General features: G+C 36.9%; 1 protein-coding gene across 6 annotated transcripts in view; it reads left to right on the top strand.

Annotated features, from left to right (window-relative positions):
• Nucleotides 1-20,339, top strand: part of OSBPL8 (oxysterol binding protein like 8) — a 208,459-nt gene that overhangs the window by 78,242 nt on the left and 109,878 nt on the right. The gene's annotated exons all lie outside the window — the stretch shown is intronic.

The raw sequence follows: 20,339 nt of genomic DNA, 5'->3' as shown, positions 1-20,339 counted from the left end.
AATCAGTCCCTACTCTTAGGGACCTCACAGTCTATTGGAGGGGATGGCATGCAAACAATTTGGTACAAACAAGGTGTATACAGGATAGATAGAAGGTAGCTTCAGAGGGATGGCACTAGCATGAAGGGGGGATCAGGAAAGGCCTCTTACAGCATGAATGTCCTGGGACTTTATCTGAGACTTGAAGGAGCCGTGGAAGTGAGGAGAGTTTCAGGCGTGGGGAAGGGAGGAGGAGGAGACAGCCAGTGAAAATGTTCAGAACTGGGCGATGGAGTGTCTTGTCAGTGAGTAACAGAAAATTGAGATGAGTAAAGTATAAGAACGCTTAGTGAATGAATGAATAGCATTTATTGAGGGCTTACTATGTGCAGAGTACTGTGCTAAGAACTGACAATACAAACAGAAAAGTAAAATAGTACCTGCTCTCAAGGAGATCGCATTGTAATGGGGGTGACAACAGCCACGGAAAGTTGTAGCTGCAAATCAAATGGAGAGGTCCCATGGTTTTTAGGGTGCAGCAACAAAGTAGATGCTAATGCCTCTTCTTTAATGCTATGTCCATGGATAAAATGATATCAGTTTTTGATGTTGAACCATTTGACAATTACAGGAACTTTGATAGAAAGAGCTTTCTGGGTCTTAAGTAGCTGTGGTCCTGGAAAGGTGCAGGAAGTGGTCAACTAATGAAGGACTTTAAAAACCAAACAGGATTTCATATTTGATCCTGGAGGTAATACAGAGCCACTGGAGGTTACTGAATAATGGTGGTGGTGGGGTGTGTGTGTGTGTGTGTGTGTGTTGTGTGTGGTGTGTGAGAGAGACAGACATGGTTAGAATTGTGCTTTAGGAAAATCAGTTTTACATCTGAGTAGAAAATGGACTGAAATGGGGAGACATTTGAAAAAGAGACCAAGCAGGTTATTGCAATAGTCCAGGCATGAGGTGATGGAGGCCTGCATCATGGTAGTGGCAGTGTCAGAGGAGAGAAGGAGGGAGGGGTGTGTAAGAGAACTGATACAAAAGTAGAAATGACAGGACTTGGCAAATGATTGAATGTGGAAAGTGTCAGAGAGACAGCGAGGAATTGAGGGGTGCTACGTTGGCCCCAAGCTTATTGTGACTGGGAAGATAGTGATGTCCTTGATAGGAAGGGAGAGAAAGGATAATAAGCTTAGTTTTGGACCTGATGAGTTTAAGCAGTCTGTGAGACTCCATGTTTGAAATGTCTAATAGGCAGCTGGAAATGTGACTGGAAGTCAGGAGAGAAGTTAGGGCTAGACAAATAGATCTGAAAGGTGTCTATATTAAGATGGAGCTAATAAGATCCTGAAGTAAAGTAGTATATAGGAAAAAGAGAATAAGGCTCAGGAAAGCCAGCAGGGGAGTGATTAGGAGGGCAGACTGGGAGTGAGAAGAGTATTCTGAAAACAGGAAAAAAGAGTGGAAAGGAGAAAAGGATGCTTGATAGAAACTGCAGAAAAGCCAAGAATGATGATGATTGAGAAAAGTCCATTTGTTTTGGCATTTAAGGGGTTTTGGTAGCTTTGGAGAGAGCACTTTCAGTTCAATGATAAAATCAGAAGCGAGACTATGGAGAATTAAGAGAGAATGAGAGGAAAAAGAAGTGGAGGGCACTGATTTTAGATGACCTCAAAGAGGATAGCCATGAAAAGGAGGACAGCTATAGGAAAATAGCTACTTAGGATGGACGGATGTAGGAGAGTTTTTTATTTTTTGAGGACAGAGGAGACATGAATGTCTTTTATAGGCCATAGGGAGCAGTCAGTAGACTGGGAGAGTTTGAACTTAAGTGAGAGAGTAGTGATGAAGGCGGGGTCATCTCATGGGAAAGGAGGGATGGAATGGGATGGTGTTGGTAAGAAGGACCGCTTCTTTCTGTAAGACAGGGTTGAAGGAGATAGTGGGGGGAAGGCCTCTAGGGAGGAGAGGGAGACTCAATTTTTTCCAATGAAATACAAGGCAGGATTCTTAGAGAGTTGGGGGAAGAGTTAGAAGCCATGGGAGGTCTGAGAAATAATGGAAAGGTTTGGAAAAACCACTGTGGTGATTGAGATAATGAGTTGATTAAGGAAGTGTAAAAGGATTACGTTGACCCAGTGAAGGTTCAGTTGAGGTTATGTAACATAGATTTGTAGTGGACCTATGATTTAATTTTATGATTTTCTCTAGCTTTGTTCAGCAGTGTATGAATAAGAGTGAAGGCAGCAGGTGGTGGTGGTAGTAAACCAAGGCTAGGGCTTGGCAGTGTAAGATCTTCTGTGGAAAAAGGGAATGATGTCTTAAAAATTAATCAGTCATTTGGGTGCCAAAGAGTGAGGCAGGAAGCTGCCTGAACTCTCCCAAATTACCTTCTGAATAACCTTATATTAATGGCTCAGAATAAATTTTGGAGCAGTGAAGCAGCTTAATACCCAAGAACCACTTGGAGGGCCAGCAGGAAAGATCTGTCTCACTGGTGTGGGAGGAGAATCTGGTTTGGTAACAGCAGATACAGGTTGTACTCCAGGGGGTGAGCAGTGAGGTCCTGACACCCAGTGCAAGCCAACAACAGCAGAGTCCTGCCCCTAGAATAAGCCATTAGTGAGGCCTCTTCTCCCCCAGTTCAGGCTAGCAGCAAGACCCCACATTGGGGCAGGTCAACAGTGAGGCTCCACCTCCAGTACAAGCCAGTAGGGACCTGTACTGCCCTTTCTCTCCTTCCTGTGCAGGTCAGCAGCTGGGCCACAAGACCTGTTATAAACCAGAAGCAGGGCCCCAAGTCCCAGCACAAGAAGCTTGGGACAGTACCCTCTACACTCCAGGAGCAAAGCCCAACGTTTACATAAAGTAAAAAGTCACAGAATAGGCAGAAAAATGAACAAAACAAAACAAAACAAAAAACCCCAAACCTGATTATAAAAATGTACTATGGTGACAGGTAGGATCAAGTCACAAACTTAGAAGAGGACAACTGTGTCAAAATGGCTACATGTGAAGCCTCAAAGAAAAATGTGAATTGGTCTCAGGCCCGAAATGAACTCTTGGAAGACCTCAAAAAAAAATTTGATAAAGCAAATAAGAGAGAAGTAGGAGAAAAATTGGAAAAAGAAATGAAAATAATGAAAAATGAGTCAACAGCTTGGTAAAGGAAGCACAAAAAATGGAAAAAGCCATATGAAAATTCACCAAAGAAAAAAACTTCTTAAAAAATAGAATTGGCCAACTGGAAAAGGAGGTATAAACATTCATAGAAGAAAACAACTCCTTAAAAAGTAGAACTAGCCAAAAAAAATCCATTGAATAAAATAATCCCTTAAAAAATAGAATTAGGAAAGTAGAAGCTAATGATTCCATAATGTGTCAAGAAATGATAAAACAAAAGAAAAAAGAATGAAAAAATAGAAGAAAATGTCAAATTTCTTATTTGAAAAACATCTGACCTGGAAAATAGATCAGGAGATATAATTTAAGAATTATTGGATTACCTGAAAGCCATGATAAAAAAAAAAAAGCCTGGACATCATAATTCAAGAAATTATTAAGGAAAAGTGCCTTGATATCTTAGAACCAGAGGGCAAAATAGAAATCAGAAGAATCCACCAATCTCCCCCTGAAAGAGATTCCGAAATGAAAACTCCTAGAAATATCACAGCCAAATTTCTGAGTTCCCAGGCAAAGGAGAAGATACTGCAAGCAGACAGAAAGAAACAGTCCAGATATTGTGCAATCACAGTTAGGATTACACAGGATTTAGCAGCTTCCATGTTAAAGGAGCAGAGAGCTTGGAATATGATAATCTGGAAAGCAAAAGAGATAGAATTACAATGAAGAATCACTTGCCCAGCAAGATGGAATATAGTTCTTCAGGGGAAAAAATGGATATTTAATGAAATAGAGGACTTGTAAGCATTTCTAATTAAAAGACCAGAACCGAATAGAAAATTTGATCTTCAAATACAAGACTCAAGAGAAACACAAAACGGTAAATAGGAAAGAGAAAACATAAGAGATTCAACAAGGCTATTATTAAACTGTTTATATTCCTACATGGCAAGATGATACTTATAACTCTTAAGAACTTTATCACTATTAGGGCAGTGAGATGGAGTATATATAGATAGAAGGTATGGTTGTGAATTGACTATGATGGGATGATATTAAAAAAACAAGGAGTGCTTAAGAAGATTGTACTGGGAGAAGAGGCAAGTGAGAGAATAGGGAAAATTATGTCACATAAAAGAGGTGTGAAAGAGCTATTGCATGGAGGGAGAGATGGTGGTGGTGGTAGACAATGCTTGAACCTTACTTTCATCAGAATTGGTACAAAGAAGGAATAATATACACACTAAATTGTATATAGAAATCTATCTTATCCTATAGGGAAGTAAAAAGGGACAAGGATAAGAGAAGGGAGAATGGATTGGGGGAGATGGTGGTCAAAAGTATAACACTTATGAGGTCAAAAGTATAACAGGCTGAAAAGTGAGAAAGAAAAGGATAAAAAAAAGGAAAAATAGGGTAGAAGTAAATACACGGTTATCATAACCATAAACATGAATGGGATGAGCCCATCCTTAAAATGGAAGCAGATAGCAGATGGATTAAAAACACATTAAAAAATGTGTTTACAAGAAACACATTGAAGCACAGTGACACACAGAGTAAAGGTAAGGGGATGCAGCGGAATCTATTATGCTTTAGCTGAAGTAAAACAAAAACTAGGGGTAGCAATCATGATCTCAGACAAAGCGAAAGCAAAAAATAGATCTAATTAGAAGAGATAAGGAAGGAAACTATATCTTGCTAAAAGGTACTATAGACAATGAAGTAATACCAGTACTAAACATATATGCACCAAATGGTATAGCATCTAAATTGTTAAAGGAGAAGTAAATTGAGTTACAGGAGGAAATAGACAATAAAACTGTACTAGTAGGGGACCTCAGCTTTTCCCTCTCAGAATTGGATAGATCTAACCAAAAAATAAACAAGAAATAAATTAATGAGGTGAATAGAATTTTTAAAAAGTTAGCTATCCTAGACCTCTGGAGAAAATTGAATTGGAATAGAAAGGAATGTATCTTTTCCTCAGTGATATGTGGCATCTACACAAAAATTGACCATGTATTAGGTCACAAAATCCTCACAACCGAGTACAGAAAAGCAGAAATAATAAATGCATCCTCATAATGCAATAAAACTTACATTCAGTAGAGGGCAGTGGAAAGATAGATAAAAAGAATTAATTGGAAAGTAGCCCTGAAGAATAAGTGGGTCAAAGAACAAATCATGGAAACAATGAGTAATTTATCAATTAGAATAACAACGAGACAACATATCAAAATTTCAAAAATGAAGCCAGGGCAGTACTTACAGGAAAATTTATATCTTTAAATGTTTATATCAGTAGAGAAAGAGTAAATAAATGAATAGAGCATGCAACTAAAAAAAATTAGAAAATTAACAAATTAAAAATCTGTGACTAAACACCAAATTAGAAACCCTGAAAAATCAAAGAAGAGATTAATAAAATTGAAAGTAAGAAAACTGTTGAACTAATAAATAAAACTTTAAACTGGTTTTATGAAAAACAACAATAAAATAGATAAACCATTGGTTAATTTGATTTAAAAAAGGAAAGAAGAAAAGCCAGACTACCACTATCAAACTACCAAAGATATTTTGTAGAGCTAGAAAAAATGATTACAGAATTCATCTAGAAGAACAAAAGGTCAAGAATTTCAAGGGAACTCATGAAATCAAATATGGAGGAAAGTGGCCTAACTGTACCAGATCTCAACTTTACTATAAAGCAGTAATCATCAAAACAGTCTCTTACTGGCTAAGAAATAGACTGGTGGATCAGTGGAATAGGTTGGGTAAATAGTACTGTAGAAAATGACTATAGTAATTTAGTGTTTGATAAACCCAAAGATCCAAGCTTTTGGGACAGAAACTCATTATTTAACAGAAACTGTTGGGAAAACTGGAAAACAGAATAGCAGAAACTAGGTGTAGATCACACTGTATACCAAGATAAGGTCAAAATGGGTAGATGATTTAGACATAAAGGGTAATACTATAAGTAAATTAGGAGAGCACGGATAGTTTTCCTGTCAGATCTATGGATGGGGAGGAATTTAGGACCAAACAAGATACAGAGGGCATTATGAAATGGATAATTTTGATTATATGAAATTAAAAAATTTTTGCAGAAACAAAATTAGAAGGAAAGCAGAAGACTGTGAAAATTCTTTTACAGGAATTCTCTCTGATAAAGGCCTCATTTCTGAAATATAGAAAACTGAGTCAAATTTCTAAGACAAGTCATTCTCCACAGTTTTCAGACAAATCAGTTATCTATGATTATAGAACAAAATGTTCTAAATCAGTGTTGATTAGAGATATGCAAATTAAAACAGCTCTGAGGTACTACCTCATACCTATCAGATTGATTAATAATATTGATAAAAGTTGGAGACAGTGTGGGAAAACTGGGACACTTTTGCACTGGTGATGGAGTTGTGAACTGATCAAAACATTCTGGAGAGCAACTTGGAACTGTGCCCAAAGGGCTATAAAACAGTGCATATCCTTTGATCCAGCAATACCACTGCTAGATCTGTATTCCAAAGAGATTTAAAAAAATAAGGAGAGGGAGAGAAAGAACCTATTTATACAGAATTATTTATAGCAGATCTTTTTGTGGTAGCCAAGAATTAGAAGTTGAGGGGATGTCCATCAATTGGAGAATGGTTGAATAAGTTGTGGTGTATGGTTATAATGGAACATTATTGTGCATAAGAAATGATGAGCAGGTAGACTTCAGAAAACCTGGAATCCTCGGAAGGCTTACATGAACTGATGCGGAATGAAGTGAATAGAACAGGGAGAACATTGTATACAGTAACAACAATATTATATGATGAACAACTGTGAATGACTTAACTTTTCTCAGCAGTGCAGTGATCCAAGACAATCCCAAAAGACTCTTGATGAAAAATGCTATCCACATCCCGAGAAAGAACTGATGGCATCTGAATATACACCGAAGCATACTATTTTTTCACTTTTTTTTTGTTTGAGTTTTCTTCCACAAAATGACTAATATGACTTTACATGATTGCACAAATATAACCTGTATCAGATTGCTTACCATCTCGAGGGTGGGGGAGGCTGGGGAGGAAAAGATTGAATTTGGAACTCAAAACTTGAAAAAAAATTTTGTTAAAAATTGTTTTTACATGTAATTGAGGAAAAATGCAATATAAAAAAATTAATCATTTATGCAGTGACTAATGTGTTCCAGATATTGTGTTAGATTTTGTGGGTACACAGAGGAAAGTAGAATAATCCCTGTCCTTCAGGAATTTATAGACATAGTCTGTGTTTGAACGTTTTAAGGTAGGCACAGCAAGTTTACAGAGGGCTCTAATCTCTGGAATTCTTTTTCTTCCATTGCCTCTCAGAGTTCAGTTTATTAGCTGTCTGGCTTTTTTGGCACTGACAGTTTTGGCACAGTTGAAACAGGAGAAAAAAACCTGTCCCTACCTACCTCCACATATTCTCTTTTCATTCTTAAATTTCGCTCTTTGGTTTTCATGCTCAAAATGCAATGGAAGCTGCTTTCTTCAAAATTATCAGTAATCTCTTAATTGTCAAGTCTGATAACCTTTTCTCAATCTTAATTCTTGACCTCCCTGTGACAGGGAACACTCTTAACCACCCTCTCTGCCTGGATATACTCTGTGCTTTCTGGATTTTCCTGACACTGTTCTCTTCCTGTATGATGACTCCTTCTTAGTCTTCATACCCTCTAACTGCAGGCATAACCAAATGCTCTTTTCTGGGCCTTCTTCTCTTCTATATATGTTCTTTCTCTTGGTGACCTTATCAGCTCCCATGGGTTTTTAAGTATCATCTCTGTTCTGATGTCTCCTAGATCTATATCTATATACCTAGACTATTCTTATCTCTCCCCTGAACACCCATCACCAGCTGCCTTTTGGCTATTGTAAACTGGATGTCCCAAAGCCATCACAAGCTCATTCAGTCCAAAACTGCTCATCTTTATGTGCAGGGCACTACCATTCTTCCAGCCTCCTAGGTTTTCAGCTTTGTTTTTATTCTTTAGTCTTTTAAATCGTATACAATCTGGTCCCTAGCCATATCTTATAATTTTTCTTTCCACAACATCTATGACACTCGTCCCCTTTTTTCTAGTCATACGGCCACCATGGCAGTTCTGGCCCCGATAACTTATCTGTTGCAGTAGCCACTGTTTGGACTTCCTACCTTAAGTCTTTCCCTATTCCAATCTGTTCTCCACAGCACAGTGATTTTCCTAAAGTACAGGTCATACCACTCCATTGTACAGCACTGGAGTGATTCGTGTGCTTAGAGTATTCAAGGAGGGTTTGAAAAAAAGGATGACAGATCTAGAACTAGAAGGGGCTTCAGAAGTTCTTTTGTCTAATCCTGCCATTTTATGGATAAGGAGTTGAAGGTTCAGGAAAGTGAAGGGATTTGCTCAAGGTCACAGAGCTAATAATAAGCTTCAGTGGCAGGATCTGAACCTATGTCTTCTCATTTTGTATCTTTAGAATCTTGTCCTTTTAATTCACAGAGTGTTCTGTGATGGTAGAGGCGCCTTGGTAGAGTAGAAAGAAGACTGAATATGGAGTCTGAAGATCTAGATTTCACATCCCAGTTTTGCCATTCATTATTTGTATGACCTTGGGCAAGTCACTTAACAGCTCTGGGACTCAATTTTCTCATCAGCAAAATAAAGTCCCTTTCGGCTCTAAATCTGTAATCAGATCATTGTGCTTTTGGCTTATAGATTTGGTCATCATTCTGTGCTATTCCTCACCAAATCCCTAGTGGTCTCACCACCCTGTGCTCTTCTTCCTTCTCAGCAGCCTGTTCCAGATTGAGATGAAGGGTAGATCCTCAGAAGTTGCAAAATGCTCAGTAGGCCACCTGGCTAGTAGGTCAATCCCCTGCCCTGCTTCTCTTGAGTCACTGTACCTGGTTTAGTGGAGCCATGCCTTCAGGTCTCAGCTCAAGTCCTGCCTGCCACAGCAGGTTTTTCTTGATCGCCTTAGCTGCTAGTGCCTTTCCCTTCAAATCATTTTGTATTTATTTTGTATCTATTTTATATAAGATGGAATGTAGCATAGAGAGTAGAGAGCTGGCCTTCAAGCCTCGAAAACTTAAGTTCAAGTCCCAGTTCTGTTATATATTTTCAGTCGTTCACTTGTATCTGACTCTCCGTGACCCCGTGGACCATGGGATTTTCTTGGCGAAGATACTAGAGTAGTTTGCCATTTTCTTCTCCAGTGGATTAAAACAAAGGTTAAGCCGTTTTCCCAGGATCACACAGCTAATGAGTGTCTAATGCTGTATTTGAACTCAGGTCTTCTGACTCCAGGCTTAGTGCTGTGTCCCCTGAGCCACCTAGCTATCCCATAGTTGGAGCTAAAATGCTCTTTCCTTGCCTCTGCCTCTTGAAACCTCTACTTATTCAAGGTTTAGCTTCAAGATGGCTTTCCTTATTCCCCCATTCTTGTCGTCCCCATCTCCCCTGCCTTCAAACACTGTAGCTTATGTATTTCCTGTGTCTATTCATTTTGAACATATTGTATTCCTGTAATGTAATAATGTAACAATAAGCTCAAAAAGTAGCATAGTGCATATATGCTTGTTAGTTGATAAAAGAATTTTCAGAAGTTGTTCAACAGTATGAAATATGATAGGGCAACTAGTTGGAGCAGTGGATAGAGCCCTAGGCCTGAAGTTAGGAAGACTCCTGAGTTCAAATGTGGCCTCAGGCACTAGCTGTGTGACCCCGGGTAAGTCACTTAACTCTGCCTGAGTTCCTCATCTGTAAAATGAGCTGGAGAAGGAAATGGCAAACCACTTGTGTATCTTTGCCAAGAAAACCCCAAATAGGGTGACAGAGAGTTGGACACAACTGAAATGACTAAACAACAAACTGAAATATTACAGAAAGGTGAAAAAGAATGAGGACTGACAAATAATCCCTGAGATCATATTAGGATCATAGAATTTAGAATTAGAAATGATTTTAGAAATCATCTGATCTACAGATGGACAAACTGTGGCTGGAGGGCTGCCTGCTTTTGTGTGGCTTATGAGCTAAGAATTTTTACATTTTTAAATACAGTAAGACTTTTCTTTTAAAAAGTAAAAGCTATTCTTAGCTCCCATGCTGTACAGAAACAGGCGGACCTGTGCTGACTCAAATCTGGTTCAACCTACTAATCTTACAGATGAGAAAGAGAAGCCCAGAGGCTAAGTGTTTATCCATGGACACATAGGTAATAATGAAGGTAAGAGTGACAGCTAGCATTTATATAGCACTTGATGGTCTGCAAAGTGTTTTTCACCTATTATTTAATTGTGACTGCTACAGAAGGAAACTGAGGCTAGGAGTTGTTAAGTGACTTGCCTGGGTTTATATAGCTAGTCTCTGAGGCTGGATTCAAACTTGGGTCTTACATACTTCAGATCTAGCACTCTCACTACTCTACCTAACTGCTTAAGTAATAAGTAGCTGAACTGTCATTAGGATTCAAGTTCTCTGACTCGGAACCTTGTGTTCTTTTAAAGTATGATATTCTGCCTTCACATGAACACTAAAATACTTTCCCTCAAGGAACCTAGATTCAAATAGGGGGAGACAACACATTTAGGGGCATGGTGGCCAGGGAAGCTTGTTTTAGTCTGTGAAATCACAGAGATGGTGAATGGAACAATAAGATAATTTATTGTCATATCCTTTTCAGAGTACATGGTAGTATTGTTTTGATTGTAGTCCCCAGAACCACAAGTGGAGGTCAGGTTGTATTATTTGCTTGAAGTAGCACAATGGAAAATGACAGTGGTGAAGAAGCCTGATCTCCAGGAGTTCTAAGCTGAAGGGCTCAGCTTCTCCTCTTCGTGGTCTCTGGAGGTGTTCAGACTTAAGTACATGCTTTTAAATGCCCTCTTAGAAAACTAAGTGTTGTTAAGTTTGTGTATTTCTCCACTAACTGTAGGGAAAGAAAAAACCCCACAAAAATAGAGGTGGCTTTAGAACAGAATGTTTAGAAGTGTAAACCAATATCACCGTAGCCTGCAGTTATTAGATTATAACTGTAAGGATCAAAGTGAACCATGAATGGACAGTTTTCAAGAGGTGTTTTCTATAAGGCTTTTTTCAGTTCTTATCTTGGCTATAGCAAGTTAGCTGCAACAAAGTTCCTTCTGTAAAGAATGACTTCATAGTGAAGAAACCGTATTGGGACTATAACCATACCATCAACACTTAATAGCTTTTCATGCCTTGCCTCTGAGAAAACTTATGAAAGACTAGTTTATAATATAAAATCAAATTAATAAGTATACAATTTAGGTTGAGATACCAAGGGGAAGAAAATCAAAGCCTGTAGATGGATTGAGATTATTTCTATACAGCAGCAAAAAGTATATACAGACCTATTGTATGCATGTCTTGAATATTTTTGAGTCCAAATGGCTCTTTAGTCATTGTAAATAAGTTGGGGTTTATTTCAGTATCAAACTATAATTAACTTCATTTTTATATCACATTAGTTTAATAAAAATGCTGGGTTTTAAGAAGAAAAATGACAAGATTTGAATAATGGCTTTGAGTTTATCTTTCTTGAGGGTTTTTAATATAATTGTAATGATGGACAACAGCAAATTTTGTATTTATTTCTTATATAGAGAGAATGTTTTGTGAAAATTATTGGTTTGGATTACTAGTATTCTTTTAATTTTAGTCATGTTTTGTAAGTATGGAGCCATTCAGTTGCTAATAAATTTTGAAAGGAAGGATACTGACAATTCATATCAGTAATTTTATTGAATAAAACATACAACAGCCTTTATTCAGGCTTTATCTTTCATGTACTTTCTGCATCTTTTTGTGCTGTTAAACCTTAACTTTCTCTTGAAAATTGTTTCTTCTCTTGCCTTTTGTGATGCAGCTCTTTCCTGATACCTTCTACCTTTACTTCTTGGTCTCCTCCTTTCATTTCTCCTTCTTCTTTCTATGTTTAGATATTTCTCTCCTTCCTTTTTCCATCTCATATTTCTTGCTCATGGTGATCTCAATGCCATGGCTTCCATTACCACTTCTATGTATCTAGCCTTGGTTTCACCAGTTCCTTTAGATATTGTTTCAACCTTTCGAATTCAACATATTTAAATCAACTCACTGTCATTTCCTAGATGACCATTTCCCCCGTGAGCTATAACAGTCTTTCAGTCACCTGTACACAAATTGAGGGCATCCTTGATGAAGGCAGTATTAGGAAATAAGAAGGCTTTTTTTTTTTTTGTTGTTGTTAGCAATATTCAATAATGGGCCACATCTTTGCCACATCACAGTTAACTGCTATTGTATTAGCTAGCATTCAGCCAGAGAAATGCAAAACTCATTAAAGTGGTTCTCTTTACAGACCAGCCCAGCCAGTTCTTTACAGATCATGAGGATTCTTTGTTGTCTAGACATCATCCATCAGCCAGCTGATCCAACAGCAAATCAGCCCCAAAGCCTGGTTTTCCCCATTTTTCTTTTCCTTCTCCAACTAGAGAGAGCAGCAGAGAGCAACATGCCCTTTTGAGAGGTTTCATCTCTGTCGAGCTGTAGGTAATGCTAAATCCAATGAGCTTCAGTGTTTATGCTGTTAAGAAGGAACTAGCACCTGATGCCTCTCTCTTCTGCCTCTCCTGTTGCCAGTTTCTTCATGTAATTCTGAGAAAACTGTTTTTTTCCATCCTTGATGTGGCTTCAGTTCTCTCTGGCCTCTTTGTTCATTACCAGCCAGTTTCAGTGGCTTTCAGTGGCTCAAATCAGAGCCTCCCAGTAATCAGTGACTCACTTTACTCTTATGAGATAAAAACTCATGAACTCTCCTTTTTTCTCAGTTATAATATAAACAAGCAGTCCTTGTTTAGTAGTCCAATTAGCCCACAATCTCTGAACAGTTACATTTATCACTTTTTGAATATTCTTAAGCCTTAAAAACAGTTACACACAAGTGATCTGACTGGTTCCATTTTACTTGCAGCCTCATGCAAAGAGGCCTCTTTTAACATTGTTTCTCTGAAAATTGTTTTTTCACACTAGCATCTTGTATGTTTTTAGGAAATAAAAGTTTTTTTTTTCTGTTCCTTTTAGCAGCCAAATTGTTTGTATACAAAAGCAATATTATATTACATTATATTGTAAGAAGTTTTTTGTTTTCAAATAGGTTCATCATAGCTATGGTGACAAAAATTTAAAACTCCAAATCAGTATGGTTTCTGGCAATGAGTCTTTCTGGTTTGGAGTTTATTGATATTAAAAGTTTCACTGAATACAATTAAATCATAGTTATATGTCTAATGAATTATTTTTTTTTGCAAGCATAAAAGTTTCTTTAAATGCAATATTTAGCTGCAAATTTTTTAGTTTTTACTAGGACCTGTGATTTCACTGATATAGGAAACTTCTGTCATCAATGTAAATCTTGACCCTTTTTGAACCTTATATTCTTAGGGAGTTGCCTGGGATCATTGGGAGATTTTTATAACTTATCCAGGTCATGTGAGTGGGATTTGGACTGTCATGGCTAGCTCATCGCTACTCAGTCTGTCAGAAACAGTATATACGAGGTTATATGCCAGGTTAATACAGTATTTGTATTGTTATTTCAGTCATTCATTTCCTGCTTTTATATCTAGAACCAGAAAAGACCTCAGATGCCATTGAGTCCAATTTCCTCATTTTTTTCATTAGAGGAAACTGAGGCCCAGGGAGAGTGACATCCATGGTTACACAGTAAATGGAGTTTGAATTCAAATCGTGTGACTTGAGAACCAATGATCTTTATGCTGTACGTGTTGCCTCTGAATTAATTGCATGTCTTTCTCTTACTTGTGTGAAGAATTTGGCTTACCAAACAATCCCTCCCCCCAAATATCTTAGCAAGTCTCTTAGTAATTCACCTGTCTTATTTAGAGAGATTTTTACAGTTTTAATGGTCATCAGTGCCTTACCTAATCTTCAGAAATTGTTGATCAGTGAAAATTACTTAGGAATTTCAGTTTCAGAGTCTCACTTTTTCTTTGTTTGGAATATTATTCTCAGAATGAAAATCTTTAATAACGTTAAGTCAGCTCTGATCTTCATTCAGATCCTTTCTACTTTTTCCACTCAACTAGCAAATTCTAGAGGTATTTTTTTAAGGATACAAAGTTCATTTTAAAAGATTATAATGTGACAAAGCGGGAAGAATATTTGTGAAGGATTGCCTGTTTCTTCTTGTCATTCCATTTGAGGAGTTTTTTTTAAACTCCAGGATAACTGATAAAGATTTTTGAGCTGTGCCTTTCAAAGATTTAGGTTACTTGGGCAATTAGCATAAAACCCTTCTGTTTTCTAAGACCTAGATTCAAATCACAATGGATACTGTTAGTAGCATGTTTTTCCTACAACTCTCTTGCCTCAGATAATAAAATTTTATAATTTTCCCCTTCTAAATTCTCATACAAGTACAAAATTACATGTTTTCATGTGACTTTTATTTCGGATATGTCTTGCCACTGTTTTGAAATATGTTAGCAACATTGTTAAGAAGAAGGACTAAAATTCATATTTAGGATCCTTGAAAATTTTCCTGAGAATAATGGGGCACTTTGAACTGATTGAAAATTAAGAAAATAGAGCCAGCTAGGTGGCTCAGTGGATAAAGCAATGGCTCTGGAGTCAGGAGGACCTGAGTTCAAATATGGCCTCAGACACATAACACTTAACTTACTAGCTGTGTGACCCTGGGCAAGTCACTTAACCCTATTGCCTAGCCAACTCCCTCCACCCCCCCAAATTAAGGAAATAGGATTGTAGTGGCTAAAATATTAGTGTACTTTTAAGAGCAAGTTGATCAGCCTCAAAAATGCCATGTTTGAATGTGACAGTTTGTAGTGCATATTTTATTTTTGTAACTCTTGGCTCGAAGGGCTAGAGTGCATGGGACTCTCTCCTCATTGTTGGAGATGGATTACTCAGTGCACCTATTTGAAGGGCAGTCAAAGTTGGCGAGAGCTGGAGACAAGAGAGAGCTAATGATCTTTTTGGGATTCCAAGTTTGAGAAAAAAGATGAGCCATTCCAAACTTTCTTAAGGAGCTCAGAGAGGGAAAAAGGGAAAGAAGCTGCTAAGTAGAGGAGCTGGCAGTCTCTATCAGAGAGAGAGAGAGAGAGAGAGAGACACCCCCACACCCCCACACCCTTCCTTCACCCTCTATCTGTCTCTCTCCTCTCTCCCTTTCTCTGATTTAAGTTTGCTGTCTGTTTTGATAAATGAGTTTATTTGATATTTGCTGTGCCTGTTCATTATGAAGTTGGCATTTAGTAGGAAGAGAGTGAAGCTTGGAATATATAGCTTGGAGTCTTCCTTCCCTGTTAAGAAATAGCAATCAGGAGTGTAACTTGAACCTAAAAATTAACCTAAAAATTATTTCCCTTGGACTAACAGTCTGTAAGGAAGCAGGTAGATAAAATTCTTGTACTCACTGTCTCTGAGGCGAGCAGAGTGGCTAGCCTCTGGTCCCAAACTCCTGTTTTCCTTCCTGGCAGGAATCTGAGTCTTCCTTGGAGAAAAGTTGGGGGAGAAGACTTTAGAGGCATCTGTTCTTGCTTCCCTGCGAGCTGCATGGAGACCAACCAATGTGGACATATATAACCAACATAGGCAAAACAAAGCAAACAGCACTCGTACCACTTTATTTCCTGCACTTTGATAAAATCACAATGATTTTGGTATTTCTATTTAGGTCCACATAAATATTTTTAAAAAAGCACTTTTGTAGTAGTCATTACAATTTTGCAAAAAACTCACCTGAAACTTCTGATACAATTTAAAAATTGACTTCTCTGGGGCAAAAATTCATAGATCCTGTCTTATGTTTCACCTTCCAAATGAATATTGATGGTATTTCCTGACCTTCCAGTAATCTTATCATCTAGTCTATTGGATCTCTAAACAGAGAGTACATAATTATTTAATTGGTTACTTATCTATTCTGGCAGAAGGTCAAGTTCAATAACTTTAAGATTATTTCCTTTGCTTTCATGAAAATGCCTCATTAAGATAAGAACTACTTTCTCACAGTTTACAACCAGATAACTCTATCATAAGCTTGTGACACAAAGTTTTTCTTAAGAATATTTTTCATAATGACTCACTTTTAATGAAGTTGAAAATTTAAGTGTGAAAAATAGAAATGATTGTGTTTTATGATGTATTAAGTAAACAACTTATTTTGCCACATTATTCATTTTTAACAAATCATCTTTTATGAGAAATATCTTTGATTCAGTAGAAATGATATATCTAGTGTTTTTTCAGATGTAAAATGGTGTCAGGTTTCTTGCTGTCAGAAGTATTTATGGCATTACTACATTGGGTGCAAGATGCTATGAAATATTTTTTAAAAGGAATTGTAAACTTTAATAGCTTAAAAGTGCACTAAGACTTTTGGGACACCTTGCACAGGGTATATAGAGAAAAAAAATACAGTGATGATTTGGGGAAGACTATTAACTTGGCAAATTAGGAAAAGCATCTTGAAGAAGGTAACACCTGAACTGAACCTTGAAGGGAATCAGTCTCCAACAGGCAGAGAAGTATGGAAATAAAACATTTCTTGACACAGTGTAGCCAATGGAGACAAAAGTATAGCAATGCTAAAATGCTTAGTATTTCCCATCTATTGTTGTCTTCTGGGTCATGAATTCTTTCTGGAGAATCTGACTGAACTGGATCTGATAACGTGCCTTTTGTAAACTTACTTCTCCTCAACTGATTTTGCCATTTTTGAAGTGGTACTGCTTATATTCTTCACTTTTTCTGCCCTATAATATTTTTCAAATAAGTCAGTATTTTAAACTGGCTTCACATTTTCTACAGTGCAGTTGGTCTGTAAAACATGAAGAATCAAATTGTGGGAGCAGCTAGGTGGTGCAGTGAATAGAGCACTGGCCCTGGAGTGAGGAGGACCAGAGTTCAAATTCGGCCTCAGACATTTATTAGCTATTAGACAGTGGGCAACTTGCTTAACCCCCATTGCCTCCAAAATTAAAAAAAAAATCAAATTGTGGCTGATCCAAAAAGCATTAATTTTACACACACACACACACACACACATGAATGTAGGTGTATATATACATCTACATGTACATATAGATGTAAGTGTGGTGCTGTAAATTACTAATGCAGAAGTGGCATAAAAGGGAGCATCCATGAGATTTATAAGCCTTTATGGCCCAGGCTAGCCATAAAATGAGAGAGATAAGAAGTCTGAGTGTTGCACTGGTGCCCACCTGATATTGAAAGGCTTGGGGTAGGATTGTTCCTCCCCCCTCTTCTGTTTCTCTCATTTATGGGAAGATTTGGACAAGAGAGGAGAATGAAGTTTTAAAGGATTGTGGTTTGCACACTGGAATGAGTAACCACATTGATGAGATTAAAAATCCACTGAAGTATGACCTCTGATTAACAAAGTCAACCAAGGTACTTTATTGGCTCCTTTATTTTATTAAGCTTCTTTTTGTAATAACTGTTTTGTATCAGTTATATTTATTAGGGGATTATAATGAAATCATTATCTTGACTTTTTCCATTTCCTTTCATTTATCTTCATACTTTGTTTAAATAAGTTGGGTCTCAGTGATGCTAACTGCACATACATATTCATTCTAATTTGTATTTACCATGATCTTCGATTAGTTGACTACATACAAGTAGCTGATTCTGAGATGACTATATTTGTAAGCAGTCTTTATCAAGGTATAGTCAATATAGTCAATTTCTTTTTCTTTTTTAGTGTATTGTTTGGTGCTGGTTATAACTAGTTTCTGCTCTTCCTTAAGAAAATATTAATGTATAGGCATGAGTCCTCTGAATTCTCTAAATAGCTTTTTTGGTCCAGAAGCACATATTCCAACCTAGTTTTCTTTATTCTATTTTATATACAAATGAATGAAAAAGCATTTTTTTAAAGCAACTATTTACATGTTAAGCTCAATTCTGGGGACACAAATACCAAAAGTCCTGGTAGTCCCTGTCCTCGAGGAGGTTACACTTTTTAATGTGAAAGACAGCACCCTTAGGGAATTGGTGAGCCGGACCAGAGACTTACTAATTCTTAAAATTACTTAGAATGGTAAATGGAGTCTGTCCGGGAACAGTGGCAAAATTGATTTCCTTATGGTAGGTAGGGAGGAAAGGTCATTAGTGAGGAGGTTGTGGAGAAGTTGGTTGGAGAGGTTAGTGAATCTTTGCTGGGGCTTTTCTGGAATAGTAATCTGGGAGAGGCAGTCACCAATCTGGTAAGCAGGGCTTCGGGGGAGTTTCCCAGGGTGTGGTCTCTGGTATAGATTTGCCTGGTAGTTGGTAAAGGTTAGTGATTAATTAAAATGAATTAAAATTAAAAATTAGTGATTCATGTAGTGAATAATAATATATAAGTAGTAATCTCCTAGAATCTGTTTCCTTGTATAATCATGATCATTTCAAGGTGAAATGACTGTTTCATTATTTCCTGTTATTTTTCGGTGTGTGATGAAACAAACTGTTAAGTTCTTTATTTGCTTCTTCTAGCAAAAGGTATGCACTCTTCTATCATTTACCTGTAACTTCTTTAAATCTTCTAACTTTGTAAAATGTTTGTGTAACTAGATATGCATTAATACTAGCTAGTGTGCATGAGTTTTTGTGAATAACTGAGATATTTTTTTCCTGCTTAATTCTCTCATTTGTGGCACTAACTCGTTTGTGTTTTATCGCAGTGCTTAATGACTTCGTTCAGTGGCTGTTTGCCAAAAATAATGGAATCCAGTAGACGTTTTGGTAGCATATGAGGACAACATTGAGAATAATTTGAAATTGGGATTATCTCAAAAAATTTGGGCACTTTCGTCACTAGTTTTCCCCTTACCATCATAACTTGATAATTGTGACACTATGACTCCTAGGAATGAGTCTTCAGCACAGATGAATCATGATCAAAGCTATGCTTTCAATAACTCTGCTGTGACAGCTTAGGTAGATGAAAAAAATGAAATAAACCTACACAATGATGAGCTCAAATGATTCAATTACAGTAAGATATTTGGAAGAAACACTTATAAGGACACAGGAGGATATAATTTTAAGTACTGTGAAGTAGCCATCACTTTGGGCAGTAAGAGATAAAAACATTTTTTTCTGAGAGACAAAAGCTAATAAAAGCTAAAAAACGTCCTAGATTTTCTTCATTCTCTGCTGCTGTGGCCCTAACTTCCCATCAAAGCTTTTAAGATGAACTTGTGTCCTTTAGCCCTCTGGTTTTCTTGATGCTTTAGTTTTTGTACTACAAATTTCTTTTTCTTCCTATAAAGGAACATTGGTGTGACCAAAAAAAATCGACCCTTAGAGCCTGAAGATAACATTCAGTGAAATCTTATACAATCTGTTGGTGTAAGGGTCCACCTCTATTGGTACTTTTGCCTTCTCTCCCTTAAGGAATATGCCCTTCACGATCAGTAATTATCTCTAAATCTGTACAAAGATCTGTCTACATCTATATAAATATATATAAATATATACATAGCGTTTTATACACAGTGGAATATAAAAAATATTCAAGTAAGCTGACCTATACAGTTTTTTTTGTTATAACCAGCATTCATTATTGTTGCCATGTGAAAAGTTCCCCCCCCCCCCCGGTGCTTTTATGTCTTTGCAGAAAAAAGCGAAATGTTGAAAATAAATTTGTTACCCAAAGCTGTGCCTGTAGTAATATTTTCAAGTTGTATTCTTTTGGTCACATATTAAAAAAATCATTTTCTTAAAGTATAGAAGATGGTATTTTTCATAGAATTATTATTCTTATTCATTTTAAAGAATGCTAATGTATAACTAATAACTATTGGCAATTTCTTTAATTATAACAAATATTTTACCAGTTTTGATTTGCTCTTAAAAACAAATTTACAAGAATTTTGGGCTTACAGCATAACTTAATTAAAAAAATCTGTCTCTAAATGTCACTTCCATTAGTTTGAAATTTTCAGTTTACTAAAGAGAAACACCTTAATCACCCTGTCCCCATATTAAATTTCTTTTTAAAATAATTCAATAAATAAATGAATGAGTGAATCCTACCAAAAATAGCCACACTATTTTGGCAGAGGAAAAGTTGCGTCCAAGAAAAAAGTCACTAAAATATATAAAATCTCCTTAGTATTTAACATTATGATTATTAGGATTGGTGTGCATGTGC

Source organism: Phascolarctos cinereus, unplaced genomic scaffold (assembly GCF_003287225.1).
Source record: "Phascolarctos cinereus isolate Bilbo 61053 unplaced genomic scaffold, phaCin_HiC Scaffold_1;HRSCAF=81, whole genome shotgun sequence".
Classification (NCBI taxonomy): domain Eukaryota; kingdom Metazoa; phylum Chordata; class Mammalia; order Diprotodontia; family Phascolarctidae; genus Phascolarctos; species Phascolarctos cinereus.
The sequence above is the reverse complement of the archived record's forward strand: the minus strand, read 5'-3'. Positions and strand labels throughout refer to the sequence as shown.